Here is a 19,544-nt window from a genome sequence, read left to right as displayed (position 1 = left end):
GATTTGCAGGTGTTCTTTATTTAACTATCTTCTCAATTCATATTTTATATTTAGAAAAGTAGAGACCTTAAAAATGCCAGTTAAGGGGCCAACTTGGTGGTGTGGCGGTTATGTTTGTGTGTTCTGCTTCAGCAGTGGCCCAAGGTTTGCTGGTTCTCATCCCAGGCATGGACCTACACACCGCTTATCAAGCCATGCTGTGGTAGGCATCCCACATATAAAATAGAGGAAGATGGGCACGAATGTCAACTCAGAGCCAGTCTTCCCCAGCAAAAAGGGGAGGAGTGGCAGTAAATGCTAGTTCAGGGCTAATTTTCCTCAAAAAAAAAAAAAAAGCCATTAGGGGAAAGAATTCAATTTCATGAGCTGTGTTAGTGATAACGTCTTGGTTTCTTTTTTTCTTTTTCTCTCTTTCTCTCTGTCTTTCTTTCTTTCTTCCTTCCTTCCTTCCTTCCTCCCTTTTTCTCTTCTTTTCCTTTCTCTCTCTTTCTTTCAATCATTCATTCTTACTTTTGTTTTGACTATGTTATTATCAAGGTGAATGAGCAACCTTTCTGGGAAGTATCTATCTTGGTTCTAGACCTAAAGCCTGTGATGACTGAGATAGACCTAGAAATCTTTATCTCTTCGAGTTGTTTCTGATCATATATTTACATTTTTTTCTTATTTTGTTCCAAGCAGAATGTCTGCATCCTAATGTGTGTCAGGAAACTTTACATTATCTATGTCTGTTACTCTTCACAACGATTCTATTGGTAGGATAATTTGTATTCACCTTTATTCTCAAAAGGGAAATGAACTTTAGAGATTTTTAGTATCTTGCTTAAAGCTTGCTTTAAGCAGGCAATTTCAATCCATCCCAACTTGTTTGCTTTGGCAAGTCTTGTAGCTGTCACTACAATTATTATATTGTACATATTTCAGGAATAAGCATCTTCTATGTGTTTAATAACAACTGCAAGCATTGAGTGCTTACTATGTGACTTATGGCCCACTAAATACTCTATATACTTGGAGAATATTCTATTCTATATACTTACATATAATAGTCTTCTTATACTATATATGTTCATATATATTTAAATATTATAATAATATGTATTCATATTTGCTTAGAAAATCCTCATAACACTGCTGTGAGGTATCGGTTACTAAAGTCTGTTTAAAGATTAGCAGCCTCAGGCACAAAGAAGATAAATAATTTGCTAAATTCTTAAGAGGCAGAAAGGAACTCAGGAGCATATTAAGCTGGTACATCTCTAACCTGCATTTAGACGCAGTTGTGTTCATTTTAAGCCATCTTGTTTAATCTTGGCACATGGTAGCTACTCATATTAGACTCATTATTCCTCAGAGTCAAGTTAGTTGCCTAACACGTAGTAGGGCCCCCAAAATGTTTTGAGTTGAATTCTTTCTTCATTCTAAGATCTCTGTTGTAAAATATTCTGAGAAAGTACTTTGATATAATTTCTAGCTTGTGATGGGGGAAAACACTTTTTTCAAAAATATGAATATTTTAATTTTATTTCTAAAAAAGAGAAAGGATAATATCCACTTTACCAGAAGTTGGGAAATTACCTGACAAAAATGACAGTGATTCTCACTCCCACAAAATGTTTTTTGATTTGAAGGATCAAAGGAGACAATAGTTGTGCTAAGAAATTCCACCAATGTGTTTCACTATGTTGCAGCACCCGTATTGTTATTTTCTCTGTAGAGGTGCAATTGGAAATACGTCTCATTCCTTTTATTCTGCTGTCTTTTCAATTTGAGTAAATCTTTTGTACGCTACACTCTTAAAACATTCAAATTTTATTAAATATGTCTTTATACTATGTCAACGATTAAACAATTACACACATATTCTCTTCTGATCTGAGATGACCTAGAAAATAGTCCTCCCAATAATTTATCCTAAAACAGTAGAGCCTGGTAATTTGGGTAGATAATACTTTTTCCTGCCTTTCTTTCTGCTTTTTCCACTCTCACAAATATCTTTATTTCATATTAGTGTCTCTCACCCTCCAAAAGGGAAAAACAACAAAAGCTCCTTTTATCACCTGAAAATTTGTACTGGTGGTCAGCGTGTTTAAGGTTCAATCATTGACATGAGAATACGACAAAAATTATAAGATTCTTTAGATGATGGTAATAATCTGTTATACCAAAAAGTTAGTGTTGCCAGGTTCAGAAAAGGAGGAACTAGGTTACTTGGTCTAAAATTAGTCCTTTATTTCCTCAGTCCTAACCATCCAATATTTTACCTTGTTGGTCCCCACTCTGAATGTCCTGTGCCCTCACCTGTAATGGGTTGTCTTGCCGACCACAGGTAACACAATCTGTTCAATGTGCCCTGCATACCCAATTCCTTCCCCTAGAATTTCCCTATGACAGTTGTCATTTTCCTGGAAATTTGTGAGTGTCTGGAACTCAAAAAAGAAGATTTCTGCTTCCAGAATAATACATAACAAGCAGATGGTTAAAAATTTAGCTAAAGTTTGGTATAGAAACAATGTAATAACTTTGTGGTACCAGTGTAACACTGGACTTAAGAGTGCCTGCCAAAATGTTAGCATCAGATTTTTCTCCCAGGGCATGAAACTCAAGAATATGTGGAGAGGGACCGGCGGTGGTGTAGCAATTAAGTTCTCATGTTCCGCTTTGCTGGCCCTGGGTTCGCTGGTTCAGATCCCGGGTGCTGACATGGTACCGCTTGGCAAGCCATGCTGTGGCAGGTGTCCTACATATAAAGTAGAGGAAGATGGGCATAGATGTTAGCTCAGGGCCAGTCTTCCTCAGCAAAAAGAAGAAGATTGGCAGCAGTTAGCTCAGGGCTAATTTTCCTCAAAAAAAAAAAAAAAAAAAAACAACAGAAGATGTGGAGAGAAGGAAACCGTCACACACTGCTTGTGGGAGTGCAAACTGGTGCAGCCACTATGGAAAACAGTATGGAGATTCCTCAAAAAGTTAAGAATAGATCTACAACATGATCCAGCTATTCCACTGCTGGATATTTATCCTCAGAACATGAAAAGAGGAATGCATAAGGATACATGCACCCCTATGTTCATTGTAGCATTATTCACAAGAGCCAAGACTTGGAAGCAACCTAGTTGCCCATCAAGAGACAAATAGATAAAGAAGATGTGATATGTATACACAATGGAATACTACTCAGCCCTAAAAACAAGATGAAATCCAGCCATTTGTGACAACATGGATGGACTTTGAGGGTATTATGCTAAGTGAAATAAGTCAGAGGGAGAAAGTCAAATACCATATGATCTCACTCATAGGTAGAAGATAAAAACAATGACAAACAAACACATAGAGATAGAGTTTGGATTGGTGGTTACCAGAGGGGAAGGGAGGAGTGGGGAGGTGAAAGGGGTGATTAGGCACATGTGTGTGGTGACAGACTGTCATTAGTTTTTGGGTGGTGAACACGATGTAATCTACACAGAAAGCAAAATATAATGATGTACCCCTGAAATTTATATAATATTATAAACCAATGTTACTGCAATACAAAAAAATTAAAAAGGAATTATGAAAGCCCAGATTTTATTCCCAATGAAGAATAGACTCTAAAGCCTTAGGAGAGCAACTTAACCTCTCTTTTACTCATGTTCTTTCTAATATTAAGGAGTTGAGCTAGAAGTGATTCCCAAACGCATTTCAGACAACTTATTAAAACAAAACAGAACAGCACAAAAGGCTATTACCCTAAGCCTGCTGAATCACACTCCCTGGAGGTCAAGTCCGAGAATATCTGTTATAAAAATGAACTCCTAAAATTCCAATGAGTCGCCAGATTTGGGAAACACTGTTTATCTGATGATTTTCTCTTTCCAAATATCTGATAGGCTGATTAAGATCATGGCTTTGTGTAGGTGAGCGATTTGGAGACCCTAAATCCTGCTACACAGGTATGGCATACACCCCCTGGGGGTAGAAATGGCTCTGCACACCAGAAATCTGTGTTCCAGGGACTATTTCCATTCCAGAAAAATGACGCATGAAATAATCAAATGAGTACAAACTTTTGGACTAGGCATGAATTTGAATTCCATTTTAGGAGATATATCTAGAAAGGAGCTCAGATCACAATAATCCTCTTCTCTTGACTAGCTGTCAGATACACAATATACAGCCCTCTGAGTTCAGAGTGTGATCCTTTCTCAGGTACAAGCAGTTAGATACTCATCATTAGGCATACATGACAGCTCTAATGGTCTTAACGTAACTGCTGTTTTAATATTAGTAGGAGGCCAGATCAAATACAGAGCATCCAGTTAAATGTGAATTTCAGATCAACCGATATTTTAGTATAAGTATGTCCCAATTTGTCCGAGCATCCCATGCAGTGTTGGAGACATACTTAGACTAGAAAACTATCAGTTGTTGATCTGAAGTTCAAATTTAACTGGGTGTCTTGCATTTTATTTGTTAAATCTGGCAACTCTAAATATGAGGTCTCTTTTTTTAAAAAAAGGAGCCCAACAAAGTTTCCAGGTAGAGATGAAAAATTTCAAAGGGATTAAAGAGGTCTAATATCATAAACACTTGTTTATGTGGTAATATCTTGCCTATAAAACAAAGGAAAAAAAACTAAACTATTGCATATATAATTTATTCAAATCATCAAAACTTTACACAAATGCTATTTTCCTTGTGTGTTTGTGAGTGTGGGCACATGTATGTTTGCATGTGTGAATATCTTAACACATTCACTTTCATTTTCTGAAAACATCACGGTTCATATGGGCTAAAGAAGCATTAAGTGTTCAGGCTTAAAAATATTTTAATATTGCAGTAATATCACATCATAGAGGATATTTAAAACATCTATATTTTGAGATTTTAAAATAATAATTCACAGTTTGCAATACGGGAAACTATATATAAATTATATTTCAACAACTGCTTGCAACTTCAACTTTTAAAGCTTTTTTTAAATCTTTTTCCATGGCAGAGAATTGTCTATTGATAGCATAATTGCCTTCTGACTGGATATGAAGAAACTTAGAATGAAACAGATGGTTGTCACAAAGTAACGTCTACAAAGTACAATTGAAAATCAGTATTCAAAAATGAAAACCTGGAACTTTTTCTTGATATAATTGTCAAAAGAAATCTGGCTTACAAATTTGGGAAATGAAATTTCCAGTATTTATTTTTCATAAGTATTAAATAAACGAAACTAAATTTGTTGATATATACTAACATTTTAATGTATACCATTGCCAATTATAGTCTCTTAAATAACATATGTGCTATGTCAAACTCGTATTTTAACTCTACCTTTCAATGGTAGTCCTCCAAGATCTTCACTGGCATATGAAAACAAGAAAGTAATCTTTGTTTGCCATGTGACTAATATTCTATAATTAGTCAAATGATAAAAATTGGTAGAATTGGAGACTGGCCCGGTGGCACAGCAATTAAGTTCGCACGTTCCACTTGGGCAGCCCAGGGCTCACCAGTTCAGATCTCAGGTGCAGACATGGCACCGCTTGGCAAGCCAAGCTGTGGCAGGTGTCCCACATATAAAGTAGAGGGAGATAGGCATGGATGTTAGCTCAGGGCCAGTCTTCCTCAGCAAAAAGAGGAAGATTGGCAGCAGATGTTAGCTCAGGGCTAATCTTCCTCAAAAAAAAAAAAAATTGGTAGAATTGTCTACTATATTACCACATATTTTATCTCATATATAGCTTGTGAATGACTAAAAAACCAATTAAAATAGATATTATTGATGAGTTTTACTTTGATCTCCAGAGGAAATGGTTTCTACTGAAACCTGAGCAAAAGCATATCATATTTACTGCCTGTGTTTCCTTTATTTTGACCAAGTATCCAAAGGTTAATGGAAAGTGATAAAGCCCTGCCTCTTCCAACCTGTGGCAATATTATGCATGTGACAGCATCTGGAATTCTGCTACTAAAGCGGGCCAAATTGACCTTTTGCTATCCGATTATATCTGCTAAATCTAGGTTTATGTGTTTCGCACATACCCTCATTTCATTACCACGTGAGAAGATAATTCACATTCTCCCAGGAACCCAAAAATGGAGAAACAGTACACTCTTCCACAAAGTTCAAAATTTTCTCTAGTCAACTTAAATGTCAGTGCTTCACCACCTTTCAAAACCAGCAGAGGATTTGAATGAATATCTTTAACAAGGACTTTTACAAAGGAGTTCATTTCAGAATAAGTCTCATTATTAGGATTTTGGCAGTAGATTAGCATGCTCAGCCAGTTGAAATTAAAAAAATAACATTTATCAGTATTTATTTAATAAAAATCAATTTAATTTGTCTTTTGGCAAGTTACTTCTCCTTGAGATGCTCAAGAAGACTAACTTGTGGAACGTTAAGATGGTGACCTGGAGGGAATCCCAGTTATTGGGAATTCTGAAATGTATGCAGTCATTTAGAAACACCCCTTTCAAGACACAAAAAATTTCCATCCCCTTGAAAGTTCCCCTTCAAGTCATTCACCAGGATCACCACTATCCATCTTATAACAGGACAGAAAACTGTTGCTGTAATTCCTATCATCACCATTAGTTGGTATTTTCTATATTGAATGTCATATAAATAAAATCATACAACAGGTACTCAGCTGTATCTGATTTCAACAACACTATATTGTCTTTAAGATGCATCCATGTCACTGTGTGTAACAGGACATTGTCCCTTCAACTTCAGAATAGTATGCCATTGTATAAATATAGTCTAATTTGTTTACGCGTTCCCCTGGTGATGGACATCTGGATTTTTTACAGTTTGTGGCTACTGTGAATAAAACATCTACGAATTTCAGTATACCAGTTTTTTGTGGGCATTTGTTTCATTTCTCTTGGAGTGCAATTGCTGGGTCATAGAGTAGATACGAGTTTAACCATATAAGAAACCATCAAACCTTTTTCCAAATTCCTGGTAAAATGTTTACAGTGTATAAGTTTTTCCAGCTACTACAAATCCTTACTAAAACTTAACATTTTATGGTCAGTCTTCTTTTTTTTTAACATTTGCCATTCTATTGCTTGTGTACTAATATTTCATTTTTATTTTAATTTGCATTTCTTGAAAGTCTAATGATGTTAAGCGCATTTTCATTTGCGTTTATACATTTATAAGTATTCTTTTGGAAGAGTTCAGTTGAGTCTTTGCTGCATCTTTATTGGATTGTTTCTCTTTTTGCTGTTGATTTGCAAGTCGTTCAAATATTCTGGATACACGTCCTATATCAGATACACATATATTTTACAAATATTTCCTCCCTGGCAGTACTTTGCCCTTGTAATGAAGTTTTTTGATTAAGTAAAATCCATTGTTTTTTAATGTTCATTTTAGATTTATTTTTAAATAAACTTCTTTTTTAGGAATAATTTTGCCTTTACATAAAAATTGCAAAGGTACTACAGCCGCTTCCTGGTTAATCCTTGTCCAGGAAGACATTAATTTTAATGAATTAATGAAGATTAAGACTTCCTTCTAAAATAATCTCACCAACCCAGAGATCACAAAATATACTCTATGTCTTATCTAGAATCTTTAATGCTTTAGCATTTGATTTAGGTCTATGATTTGTCCTGAATTCATATTTGCTTATCATATAAGGTTTATTTATCAGAGGGATGTATCTTATTGTTTCAGCATCAGTTTTACAAAATGATGTTCCTTTCTCTGTTGAATTGCTTTGGGACCTCTGAGGGATTCTGATAGGGAATAGACTGCATCAGCCCAACAGTTTAATGAGAATTAGCATCTTAATAGCATTTTCTAATCCATAAACATGGTATAGTTCTCTATTTTAAGGTTTTCTCTATTTTGTATCTGACATATTATGTCATTTTCAGTGTTGAATTCTTGCATGTAGTTAGCTAAATTTACTCCCAATATGTTATATTTTTGATACTATTAAAAATGTATATTGTCATGTTTATTGAAGTATGATTTACGTACAATAAACTGCACCATTTTAAAAATGTACAGCTTGATGATTTTTGAGTCAAATTGTCTTAGTTCATTTGGCTGCTGTAACAAAATAATACAGACTGGGTGACTTGTAAACAACAGAAGTTTATTTCTCACTGTTCTGGAGGTTTAGCAGACCAAAATCAAAGCACTGATGGATCTGGCAGCTGGTGAGGGCCTGCTCCCGGTTTATAGACAACTGTCTTTCTGTTGCATCCTCATATGGGGCAGAAGGACTGGGGAGCTCTCTGGAACCTCTTTTATGAGGGCACTAACCTCATTCATGAGGGTTCAATACTTATGACCTAATAACGTCTCTAAGTCCCTACCTCCAAATGCCATCACATTAGGGATTAGGTTTCAACATGTGAATTTTGGGGAGACACAAAATTCAGTCTATAGCACACGTGAACACTTATGTAGTCATCAACATAATCAAAGTAAGAAACATTTTGATTACTCTGAAACATTTCCTGAGCCTCTTTGAAGTCACTCTTCTTCCCCTACTTTTAGCACACGGAACTCACTGCTTATTGTCACTATAATGTTTTATCTTCTAGAGACTCATATAAATGAACAGTAAATTATGTAGCTTATTAAGAATCTTTTGAGGTGCTGGCCGCATGGCCTAGTGGTTAAGTTTGGCATGCTCTGCTTCAGCAGCCTGAGTTCAGTTCCCAGGTGTGGATCTATACCACTGCTCAGCAGCCATGCTGTGGTCGTGACCCACACATAAAATAGAGGAGGATTGGCATGGATGTTAGCTCAGGGTGAATCTTCCTCAAGCAAAAAGTGGTAGATTGGCAACAGATGTTAGCTCAGGGCAGATCTTCCTCAGCAAAAAATAAAAGAAGAATCTTTTGAAAATTATCTATGTTGTTGTATGTATCAGTAGTTTATTATTTTTATTACTGATTAGTATTGCATCATGTGGATATACCATAATTTGTTCATTGACTAGTGGATGGACACTAGTTTTTAACCATTATGAACAGAGCAGATTTGAACATTTACATTTTTGTGAGAACAGATGCTTTCATTATTCTGAGGGAGATGTATCGAAATAGAATTATTGGGTTGTACAGTAAGTATATGGTAAACTTTATTTAAAAAAGGGATAATGTTTCCCCAAATGATTAGTGTGTCATTGTTGATTATATCATTGTTGGTGTTAATCCCATCAACAATGTATGGGTTGTCCAGAGGTATGATGCTGTGATCTTACATTTCTCTGGTATCTAACGATGTTGGGCATTTTTAAATGTAGCAGCCATTCATATACAAATTTTTGCCCAATTTCTATTGTGTTGCTTCTCTACCTAATTTTTTCAAATTTTATTTTATTGTGGTAAGATTACTTAGCGTGAGATCTAACCTTTTTTCAATTTTTTAAGTGTACAACACGTTATTGTTGACTGTAGGTACAATGTTGTACAGCAGAATTCTAGAGCTTATTCATCTTGCTTAACTGAAACTTTATGCCCATTAATAAGTAAATCCCCATTTCCCCCTCTTTGTAGCTCCTGCCAACAACCATTCCACTCTCTGATTTTATGAATTTGACTATTTAGATACCTCATATAAGTGAAATCATGCAGTATTTGTCTTTCTGTGACTGGGTTATTTCACTTAGCATAATGTCTTCACGGTTCATCCACTGTTTTTGCATATTGTAGAATTTCCTTCTTTTTTAAGGCTAAATAGTATTCCATTATATGTATATACCACATTTTCTTTACTCATTCATCTGTCAATGAATATTTAGGTTGTTTCTGTATCTTGGTTACTGTGAATAGTGCTGCAATGAACATAAGAGTGATGATATTGCTAAAAGTATATATGTTTAGGTATACTTGTATATATATATATATATTCCACACTGTTTTCATTACTGTCACTTCATTGTAAGATTAGGAATCAAGTAGTATTAGTCTTTAAATATTGTTCTGTAAAACAAAAAAATGGCTATTCTAGTTCCTTTGCACTTCCATATAAATTTGAAATCAGTTCATCAATTTCTACAAACAAAATGTGTGCTGGGATTTTGATCGGAATTGCATTGAACCTATAAGTCACTGGCAATAATTGGCTTTTAAAAACAAAAAATAAAAATAATGAATCTTCTGATTTATGAATATGAGCATCGCTTAATTTAGTAGCCTTCTTTGAATTTCCCTCAGCACATTTTGTAGTGTTCAGTCACAGGTCTTGAATATATTCTGTTACGTTAATCTCTATCATATCACAATTGGTATTTTTATTTAAATAGCTAATCATTTATTGCTAGTATAAAGGTACTGATGTTTTTACACTAACATTTATAGCGGGAACATGCTAAACTTACTAGTTCTATTAGCTTCTTTGTACTTTATGCATTTTTACATGCATGACTACTTCTTCTATAAAGATAGTATTATGTCTTTCTTTTAAACATCTATGCCCTTTAATTTTTTTCTTACTTTATTTTCCTGGCCAGGATCTTCACTACAACGTTCAACAGAAGTATTAAGAGGAGACATCCTTGCCTTATTCTCTGTCTTAGGGGAAGACAATTAGTAATTCACCATTAAGTGCAATGTTAGCGGAAGGTTTTCCATAGATCTCTTTGAGCATATTGAGAAACTTCCTTTCTATTCCTTGTTCCTGTTTATTCTGGGATGAACTCCACTTGTATTTGAAATATTGTCATTTTTATATATGAATAAATTTGACTTGGTAATATTTTGTGAAGGGATGTTTATTTATATTTCTCAGGTCTATTATCCTCTAATTTTATTCTACTGTGAAGTCTTTTTTTTTTTGGTTTTGGTGTTAGTGCAATCCTTGCCCATAAATGACATGGCAGTTAGCCACTCATTATGTATTTTGTGGAAGACAATTCATAGAATTGGTAATATATATTTTATATCTTCTTAAATTATGGTAGAAATTGATAGTGAAGTCATTGGCCCTGAAGTCTATTATGTGGAAAGATTTTTTCCCTATTAAATCTATGAATTTATTTTATTTAATAGCTATAGGGACATTCAGGTGATCTGTTTCTTCTTAAGTAAGCTTGGATTGGTTGCAGCTTACTGAGGAATTTTTCATTAAAGTTATCTAATTTATTGAAACAAAGGTTTGATAACATTTTCCTATTATTCTTCATCGTCTTTAGAATATTAGTAACTCCCTCTTTTTCATTCTTGGTATTAGTAATGTGTATCATCTTTTGATTTTCTTTATCCATCTAGAGTTTAGGAATTTTACTGATCTTTATAAAAACTAACTTTTGGTTTCATTGATTATTCTGTGTTGTTTTTTGGCTTCATATTTCATTTTTGATCTTTATTATCCTCTTCCCTTTGCTGGCTTTGGTTTAATTTTCTCTTCTTTTATTAGTTTATAAAAATGTGAGTTTAGGTTATTGATTCAAGATCTTGTTCACATGCAATATGAGCATTTAACGCTATATTATTTTCTAAGTGCTGTTTTAGTTGTATCCTACAAATTTATGTTGGTTTTGATCTTTATTCATTTCGAAATATATTCTAAATTCCCTATATTGATTTATAGTATATTTATAGTTGATTTACACTATATTGATAGTATATTGATTTATCTAGTGTGTAGATCAAATCTTGATATATGTTATTTACCATATATTGTATAGGATATTGATTTATAGTATATTTAGTTGTCCGAGAATATATTTCATATGAATTCAGTCTCTTTAAATTTGGTGCCACTTGTTATATAGTCCAGAGATAGTCTATCTTGGTAAATATTACATGAGTATTTGGAAAAAATTTCTACTGTTGTCATGTGAATTGTTATAAAACGTCAATTAGGCCAAATTTGTTGATAATGTTGTGTAAGTCTTTAATATTCTTATCAATTTTTTTTGTCTGTGTTCTGTCAACTATTGAGAGAAATGTTGACATCTTCGATTATAACTGTGGATTTGTATATTTCTCCTTCTAGTTCTACCCCTTTGCATTACGGGTTTTGAGGACATTAATAGGTACATGCACATTTAGGATTGTAATGGATTCTTGATGTCTTTACCCTGTTATCATCATGTGATATCCCTTTTTGTTACTGCTGTTTCCCTACTCTGAAGTCCACTTTATCAACATATATAGAGCCATCAAATCTTTCCTTTGATTGCCATTTGTATGAATTATTTTCCCATTCTTTTACTTTCAGTTTATCAATGTTTTTGCAGGTTTCCTATAGACACAAGATTTTGGGGTCTCATTTTTATATCTAATCTAAAAGACTCTTCCTGGTAACAAAAGTGTTTAGACTGCTTATTTTTATAGTAATTTACGTGGTTAGGTTTAAGACTACATCTTGCATTGTTTTATATTTGACTCAGCTGTTTTGGGGGTTTTTAAAAGTTTACTTTTTTATCTTCCTTGGCTTAATCATCACTTACTGTATTTAAAAGAACAGTAGAGATTGAGATAAATATTATCTATTCCCCAAATGCATATTCTTCTTCTGCTGCTCTTCCTTTAGCATGAGTGGTTGCATCACTTTAATCAGTAATTAGGCTGAATTTGGTTTAGGTTGTTGCTATACTTACTGTCAGTGTACCTCTGACTTCAAATTCGTCCAATGATAGACTACTGATCCATTCTACTAAGTGTGAGGTCTGGAGTGTCAGCATGTGTTTTCCTTAGTGTCCTTTCCATTCTCAGCTTTCTGTAGGCCCTTTACTCCTGCATCACAGAAAAAGGCAAAACACATCTCCATGTCTTGCCTTCTATCTGTTAGGGATCTTGGATGGGAGCAAGTCTTCTTTTCCTACCCTAGTGGCAGCGGATATCTGCTTTGTCTCTGAGTATGAAGTGCTTTCCTGTCCCTCTACTAGCAGCAGATATGTTTCCCTAGTTACAACGCTGTGGATGGGACAGGCCATATAGGGCTCCTCCTGCAGTGGCTGCACTTTACCTGGAAGGAGTGGCAGCCAAATGCCTTACTCCTCCCTCAACAGCTGACAACTTTTGCTTCAACTCTTCCTTCAGGGTCAGCTCGCCTCATCTTTGCCTGGGACAGGGAGCAGCAAAAGGTTTATTTTGTTTGTTTGTGTGTTTGTTTTTTGCTCCTTCCTAAGAGGAAATTAGCTGATACTTCATATGAAAGAAGTCTTGAAAAGCAAGTCATTTTTAAACCTGTCTTCTAGTCACAGCTAAATCATCACCTGCACAGCTGTTGCATTGAATCCGTCTTTCCCGTCACCTATCTGTCCTCCAAGTTTTCACCTGAGCATCCAGCAGAGGCCTAAGGAAAAGAGCCAGCAAGTCAGAATGGCTTTCTGATGGGGCTGATCTGTCATGTGAGCCTGCACTCAGAATTTAAACACTCTTATAATTTCAGATATTTTCTTCTTACCCATTTTTACAGCTGACTCCTATTCTTCCCATGCTCTCATATAGGTAAAACAATTTGTGATTCCCTCCTCCCATCTACGGGGCTTGCTGTCTTTTGGAATTTCATTCATCCAATTGCCTTGTGATCTAAATTTTCTAATGGGTTCAACAAAAAGTTAGTATTTTGTATATTGTGGGGTTTTATTCTTGTTAAAGATGGGAACAACATCTTTCTGTGTCTTTCTACGTACTAACCAGAAGTAAAACCTTGTAAATGTATTTTTAATTTCATTTTCAAATTTTATATTATAAACATACAATTGATTTTGAATTGAACTTGTATATAATTGCCTCTCTAAATTTAGCTTATTGCTGGTCTGGGAACCACAGGTTAATGTTTTAAACAAATCTAGAACACTTTCAAATTTTGTTTTTTCAAATATTTCTTGCCTCTCCTCTCTTTTATCTGTGACTGTGATTACAGCTGATATTGTCCCACCTGTCATTGACGCTGTTAATTTTCTCCAATCTTTATTTCTTGGTGCTTCAGTTTAGATGTTTCTAAAAGTCCTGTCTTTAAATGAGGCAATCAGTTATTTCTTCAGTTTAGATATTATATTTCTCAATTCTACACTTTCTAATTGACTTCTATCTCTAATTTGCTTTTCTATATTTTCCCTCAAATATTTATAATAGCTATTTAAGGAGGCTTGGTTTTAGATTTTATCATGTCGGGCTTTTTTTTTTTTTTTGGCTCTAGAGCACACCACACCATTTCTTGGTGGTTTATTCCTATGGTTTTTCCCATCTGGAGTTTCAGTGGAGGCTCAAGGTGTTTATCACCCTCTTTAACTTGGAGTGACTTGAACTCTATTCTTTGTTTTCACAACTGGGTAGTTTGTATATTCTCCGCTCAGCTCTTCAATCCTACAGCTGATACTTAACACTTCATTCATGGCAGTCTCTACTGGTATGTGTGCAGTTTAATAGCAAAATATTTGAGGGCAATGTGTTGGCAAATTCTTCAGCTTCCCCATCTGTCAGATTCCCCAGTCCACTTCCAAGTGGTTGACAATCTTAAGTTAGAAACTTGATTCCTCCATCCTGTAACATTGCGGCTGCTTTCTTCTTGCATTTTATTTCCCACGCACAGTGAGAACTGGAGGGTGGGGATGACGCTCTGTTTTAATTTGCCTCCTCCTTACCCTCTTGGTGAGAGTCAGATTCCTGCCTCAGGGTTGAGGAGATGGCTGACCACGTGACATACACCACTGGACAGAGGAAATTGACAACAGTTTATTCCTCATATATACTCACAACCTGGGGGAGGAGGGCACTACACGCCATGCAAGGCCGTATGGAGCTTGTCCAGGAAGGAACTGAGCAACCAGGGACTGTGGGAGGTGGGTATTGTAATATTAAGAGGAGAGGGGAATGCCCTCTGGTCCTCTGGGGGTTGTTGATTGGCTTGTTTGAATAATTTACTGGCTGGCAGGGAATTGAAACGCTCTACTCAGCGATAAGCAGGAATTACACCTGTTCTCTGTAAAAAGGAGAGCTGTTTGGCTAGGGGACTGGATCTGTGGGCGCAGAGCTGGGAAGGGAACTCATGGTTCCATTTTTTGAGGCCCTCTCAATTTCACTAGACATCGGGGCTGCACATGATATTGGACCTTAATCTGAGGACTTAAACTACATGCTCTAAGCAGAAAAGCCAGTTAATGTGGGTCTCTCTCGGTGAGATTCATAGTGTGATTCATTGTTCTCAAAGGTTATCTTCCAGCTTCTGTCTGCTTTTGATCACTCTTCAGTGTGTTGAAAGGTTTTTATTTTCATATTTGGTCAGTAATTTGTAACTTTTATTGGGAAGAGGTTTAGTCCTTCACAACCTTTGGAGGGACGTGTGTCATTGATTTATTATTCTTCAGTATTTTATTATGAAAATGTTCAAACATAAGAACAATGAAAAGAATTATATAGGGAACATGCTTATCTCCAGCATCTAGATTTTACAATGAATATTTTGCTACATTTGCTTTGTTACACATCTATTTATCTATTCATTCTTATATTTATTTATCAATCTTTCTTTTAGAATAAGTCACCTGTGTTTTTTTTTTATTGATGTATGATTGACGTACAACATTATGTTAGTTTCAGGTGTACAACATAGTGATTTGGTATTTTTGTATATTAAGAAATGATCATCATGCTGTCTAGATACTGTCTGTCATCATGTAAACTTATTACAACATTATTGACTATATTCCCCATGCTGTACATTACACCCTGGTCATTTATTTTACGAGTGGAAGTCTTTGCCTCTTGATTCACTTCATTTGTTTCCTCCCTCCCATCACCCCCCACCTGCGGCAACCATTAGTTTTTTCTCTGTATCTATGAGTCTGTCTCTGTTTGCTATGTTTGTTTGTTTATTTTGTTTTTTGCATTTCACATGAGTGAAATCATGGTATTTTTCTTTCTCTACTTGACTTATTTCACTTAGTGTAATACCCTGTAGGTCCATCTATGCTGCTGCAAATGACAAATTTTCTTACTTTTAATGGCTAAGTAATATTCCATTGTGTGTATGTGTGTGTGTGTATATGTATACATATACATGACATCTTCTTCATCTATTCATCTACAGATGGACACAGGTTATTTCCATTTCTTGGCCATTGTAAATGATGCTGCAATGAACATAAAGTTGCATATATCTCCTTGAATTAGTGTTTTCATTTTCTTTGGATGAATATTCAGATATCCAGAAGTAGAATTGCTAGATTGTATGGTAGTTGTATTTTGAATTTTTTTGAAGAACCTCCACACTGTTTTCCATAGTGGTTGTACTCATTTACATTCTCACCAATAGTGCCTGAGGGTTTCCTTTTTTCCACATCCTCACCAACACTTGTTACTTCTTGTCTTTTTAATAACAACCATTTTGACAGGTATGATGTGGTATCTCATAATGGCTTTGATTTGCATTTCTCTGATGACTGGTGATGTTGAGCATCTTTTCATGTGCCTGTTGGTCATCTGTATATATTCTTTGGAAAAATGTCTATTCAGGTCCTCTGCCTACTTTTTGATCAGATTGTTTGTTTTATTGATATGGAGTTGTATGAGTTCTTTATATATTTTGGATACTGCCTGTTTATCAGATATATCATTGCAAATATCTTCTCCCATTCAGTAGGTTGCCTTTTCATTTTGTTGATGGTTTCCTTTGCTTTGTAAAAGCTTTTTAGTTTGATGTAGTCCCATTTATTTATTTTTGCTTTTGTTGCCCTTGCCTGAGGAGACATATCTGAAAAAATATTTCTAATCCTGAAGTCAAAGAGCTTACTGACTGTGCTTTCTTCTAAGAGTTTTATGATTTCAGGTGTTGCATTTAAGTCTCTTAACCATTTTGAGTTTATTTTTGTATATGGTGTAAGAAAGTTGTCCAGTTTCATTCTTTTGCATATACTTGTCCAGTTTTCTCAACACTATTTATGGAAGAGACTGTCTTTTCCCCATTATATATTCTTGCCTCCTTTGTAATAGATTATATGACCACATAAGCATTTGTTTATTTCTGGGCTGTCTCTTCTGTTCCATTGATCTATGTGTCTGTTTTTTGTCAGTACCGTACTAATTTGATTACTATTGCTTTGTATTAGAGTTTTAAATCCAGGAGTGCAATATCTTAAGCTATGTTCTTCTTTCTCAAGATTGCTTTGGATACTTGCGGTCTTTTGTGCTTCCATATGAATTTTAGAATTATTTGATCTAGTTCTGTGAAAAATGCCATAGGCAATTTGATAGGGATTACATTGAATCTGTAAATTTCTTTGGGTGGTATGGACGTTTTACTGACAGGAATTCTTTCAATCCATTGGCATGATATATATTTCCGTTTGTTTGTATCATCTTCAATTTCTTTCATTGGTGTCTTATACTTTTTAGAGTACATATATTTCACGTCCTTGGTCAAATTTATTCCGAGGTATTTCATTCTTTTTGATGCAGTTGTAATGGAGATTTCTTTCCTAATTTTTCTGTATTATGGTTTGTTATTAGTGTATAGAAATGCAACATATTTCTGTATATTAATTTTATATCTTGCAACTTTACTGAATTCATTTATTAGCTCTAGTACTTTTTGATGGAATCTAATTTAAAATGTCAGTGCACTTCACTCCTATGGGCACAGTCTGAAGATAAATTCAACAGTGTTAGAATATTAGGTGTACAAAAATGTGAAGTCAAAGTTGACATGATAGATTTTGATCTGAAATCTGAAAGAATGATGTAGTTATTAACCAAATGAGAAGCCCTTTTTGTGGAAATATGGGAAGTATGATTTTTGAAATATTTAGTTTTAAAATCCTATTAGACATCTGTGAATTCTTTAGATATAAATATTAAGAATTTATTCTAGGGGCCCACCCTGCGGCACAGCAGTTAAGTTTACAAGCTCTCCTTAGGTGGCCCGAGGTTCACTGGTTCAGATCCCAGGCACAGACCTATGCACCACTACCAAGCCATGCTGTGGCAGGCGTCCCACATATAAAATAGAAGAAGATGGGCACAGATGTTAGTTTAGGGCCAATCTTCCTCAGCAAAAAGAGGAGGATTGGCAGCAGATGTTAGCTCAGAGCTAATCTTCCTCAAAAAAAAAAAAAAAAAGAATTTATTCTAAGTATCTGGCATGAAGGTATACATCCATGATTAACTTATGTCTTTATTTTTCTATCCTCAGTCTAAGCACAGAGCCTGGAACGTAGTGTGCTTATTAAGGTTTGTTGGATGAATCAGTGATTCAATGAATGGGAAAATACATGAAAAGAATTCTTTTGAAAAATTTTAATTATCTTTAATTTTGAAGCAGTATAGGTATTCATAGGAGAATGTTTTATCAGCGTAGAAAAACAGATACATAAGTTTTCTCATGGTCTATTTCAGTTACTTCTAGGGAACCATTGATTCAAAAGAGACACATTTTTAACAGTGCCTCCTGCTATCTAGAAAGGATGAATAATTTTGACAGTGTCACTCAACAGTGTTTTCCTCAGTGGAACAGGGGTGGCTCAAATTTTTATTTATTTAGTATTTACATAATTACTTCATGTTTGTAAGCCCCTACTTATGGACAAGATAAGTAAATTCTAATATAAATCAGTGTCTATTTACAAATTTTGACATAATGTAATATTTTATTTTATTTTCATTTCATAATTGGATTTGTTAGTTACCTTCTTGCAGCCAGTATGTAAACAACAAGATACTTTGATAAAAGAAGAATTCTTCAGATGGGGCCAAAGGTTAGCAACTACAATATAAAACATCTTGTATTAATTTCCATATGCAATTTTGCATTTTATAAATATAAACTTGCATAAGCTCAATCCTTCTATTTAGTCCTTGAGGGTATATTTGACCTAAGCTTGAATTCTATTTTTGTTTTTTTAGTTTGCTGTTCATTGATTCATTACAAATAATACCATGAACAATACTGCCAGAATATTTTAAAAAGTCATAAAACCTTTTCTTTGGTATTCTAATTAACATTTTATTATTAATGGAATAACTGGAAAACACTACAGTAATTGTTGGCTGTGTCAGTATTTTTGACAGCTCTCCTAATTTTGAACTCAAGAGAAAAATAATACCTCATGTTGTCCCGTTTGCCTAATTAATAGACAAAGAGTCATTCATCATCTTTTGACTGGTAGAGTATGATGAGGTCAAGGCCATCAATCAATATTCGTATTCTTTAACAATGTCTGAACTTGACAACAAGAAGAGAAAATTTGCCAGTAATGTGCATGTTTGTTTTATAGCGACTACACAAAAGTGTTAAGCGATTAAGATAGCAATTGATTTTTCGGTATGGTGACATTAAGAATATACTCAGATTTAAAGTGATGTTCTTACTGTGAATCATTCTGTTTCTTGATTTGCAATATTGGCCATCATCAGAGCTATTTTTCATAATACCCTCTAGCACATTTCAGTGTCGGAATATGTTTCACTGTGACTGACTGGCCCCGCACTGCGAAAGCTTTAAGAAGGCAGGTTCACCTGTCTCACCGGAATTCTAAGACCTGGAGCGTCTTCTACCTGTCACTTTCTGTATAGAATTTAGATTTTTAAAAGATGTGTAGAGACAGCCTATTTTCAGTTTTACCTCTCAACTGAAACTTCATTCAGAA

This window comes from Equus caballus, chromosome 5 (assembly GCF_041296265.1).
Source record: "Equus caballus isolate H_3958 breed thoroughbred chromosome 5, TB-T2T, whole genome shotgun sequence".
NCBI classification, from domain to species: domain Eukaryota; kingdom Metazoa; phylum Chordata; class Mammalia; order Perissodactyla; family Equidae; genus Equus; species Equus caballus.
Note: the sequence above shows the minus strand (reverse complement) of the source record.